This window comes from Abrus precatorius, unplaced genomic scaffold (assembly GCF_003935025.1).
Source record: "Abrus precatorius isolate BTA unplaced genomic scaffold, Abrus_2018 Scaffold10, whole genome shotgun sequence".
Lineage (NCBI taxonomy): Eukaryota > Viridiplantae > Streptophyta > Magnoliopsida > Fabales > Fabaceae > Abrus > Abrus precatorius.
In genome coordinates, this window is record NW_020874292.1 from 20,837,228 (window position 1) to 20,840,217 (window position 2,990).

The following is a 2,990-nucleotide window of genomic DNA, read 5'->3' on the forward strand; positions in this document are numbered from 1 at the left end:
CGAATTTCATTCAAGATTTTCAACAAACATGTTGTGTATAGCAGCACAATGTAAAACATTATTAACAAAGTTTTCAACAAACATGTTTTGTGTAGCAGTAAATGGTAAAAAAATTCATTCAAGCTTTTCAAAAAACACGTTCTGTGCAATAGCAAAGGATAAAAAAAAAACTTACACATATACACTGGCATATAGTTCATGATACACAAATGTAAAAACTAAAAGGAAAAATGCAATAAACTACCATTATTCCGCAAAGTTGAAGGCATAAATATATAAGTTTATGACATAATAGAAGAAAGCATAAATATACATGAATTTATGTACTAACCTGAAATGACGCCGCAACTAACTTCAACAATGTAGAGGTGTCTCAATTCCACACAGGTTGAAAACGAGGGCAAGATCTTCAAAAATAAAGGAATTGCTTGTATTAGAGAAATTCTAAAGTTATAAAAAAGAGATTAAGTGAAGTATGTTGTGTATTGGACGTAATATTAGAGACAAATTCATGTATCAATGACGATTTCTAGACAAGATCAAAAGAAACAAGGTTGTGGCAATGATTCTAGGGCTTGGGGAAGAGAGAAATTCAAACAATGGAGTGCTTTGTGTACTGATGTAACATATTTTATGTTTATATTTATAGTTTTATTTTGATTTCCAAATACTTTTCATATATTTTATTTTTAGATTTTTTTTACCATTTTCTAGTTATTTGAATAAATTGGACTTGTTACAAATAAATGCTTTAATTTTATATTTTTGGTTATTCTGACTTCTAACTATTCTTTTGGCCATAATGTTTTCTAGAGATACCTTTTTTGACTGATTCTAGTTGCATTGGATTTTACACATTCAAGACTTCAAAATGCATGTATGGCTGGATTTAGAGTTATTTTTTATTTTCTATAATTTTTTGAAGTTGAGGTAGATTTGCTAAATCTTGTATGCAGGATTGCATTTGGACCCTTGTTATTAAATAATTATATTTGGGCTTCTGGATCTAATTGAGGCCTAAATTTTGACTATTTAGTTTACCCTAATTAGAGCCTATAAATAGACCAATGAGGCTCTGATTTAGGTGTGCAATTTGATACTTTGAGTGTTTGAGATTTGACTCTTAATAAGAATATTTATTTTTACCTTCTCTCAAATTCTTCCATTTTTCTCCCATCCCCGCTTGGGTTAAGTGTTTCAATGAAAGACTAAACTTCTCATTCAATCTGCAAAATCCAGATGTTGTACATCCAATTTGAGTTTTGGACCAATTGCTCAGAGTTTGCTATCTTTTTCTCTAGTATCAGATTTGTGAATTTTGATTATGATTAACTTTTCTGTGGTTAGAATTCAAATTAGGATTCAGTTAATATTCTAATTTCATAATTAAATTTGGGTTAAAATAAATGATAATTTGATTTAATTTGTAATCTGGTTTAATTAGATTATTCTATTGAATTAATAATTAGATTGAGTAATTGTTTAAATTCATATTAATATATTTAAATACTATGATAATTAGAATTACATCATTTGAGATTCCGTGGATTGGTAATTCTTAATATGTTTTTATTCAAGTTAATTGCATTCATAGTTTTAATTTAATTGGTTTGAGATTTATAAACCCCGAAACTGTTACTCACGTTATTAAAGAACCTAAAATTGAATTTAATTGAATATGTGTTGTAACACCTAAACTACTAAATCTTTGATACCACTTTATTATGTAACACCTAAAGTACTAAATCTCTAATTCCACTTTATCATGTAACACTGAAAGCTACTTTAGGTCAAATACATAATGTATATATAACTATCATAATTATGCTAGTCAATTTCAACTCTTTTTTTTTCACCCCTTTTAAATGTAAGAGAGTTAACATGCATATCTCACTCAAATTCAACATCTTATCTTAATCATATCTTGCCTATGAATGACAATCACATAATATGATCCTCTACTATACAAAGCAATAGCCACCTATCTCACTTGCAATTAAATTAAATCATAGTCTCAAGGTCTCGTGATTGATAATATAGTCATGCATCATCATTCACAAATCATATATTAAAAAGACCTCCATAATATTATAAATATAAAGCTTAATATCAAAGTTATAGCTCAAGGTTCTTAACTAAAACTTAACATAATTCAAGTACATAATTATAACATTAATAGACTCCTAATAGCTGTTTCCTCTACATAAAGTTAAACAAATAAGAACATTAGTCATTAGGAGGATAATCCTATATTGGATCAGATTCCTCAGAAGTGGAGGGGAAAGCAAGACAAGAGGTAGAAGCGGGCGCAAAATCATCATCCTTTTTCTTTATCCAGCCGGCAGTACGAAGGGGTGAATGAGATGGGGGGTGATGTAACGTCCCAAATTTTGTCAACTTAGCTAGTAACTCTTATGTTTTACTTGTTTGCTAATTCTGGTTTGCTAGTATCAGAATGAGTAATTAGATGCATGAAATTTTATTTTTCCTTACGAAAGGAGTACTGACTTAGACCTCTAGATTCTGCATTTTAGAGTAACTACATGCAATTTACTTGACTCCAATATCATCCAAATTTTCCTGATTATTTTCAGTTATGATTACTAAAATACCTTGCAAAAATCTTGTCTAAAAAGTCAAATTTTTTCTTATTTAAATTATTGAAAAATCATAATCATTTGCCTCAAAAAAACGTAAGATTTTGTAATCATTGCACTAGATTATTAATTATTTCTTAGCCGATATAATCATTATACATAATCTAACAAAATCTAGTAATCATTACCTTAAATCTTTCCAAATCTAGTATCAGCTACTAGATTTTCATGTAAAATATTATTGTCCCCCGAATTGCAAACATCATAATTACTAAAACATTCTTTCCTTGTCTTCAAAATTGCTGACATCGTGCTTACCCTAATCAATTGCATTTTTGGAAGTTTGCACCATGTCAAATGTCTTATCCAAGTGTCAACCTAGTCTTGTCAAAT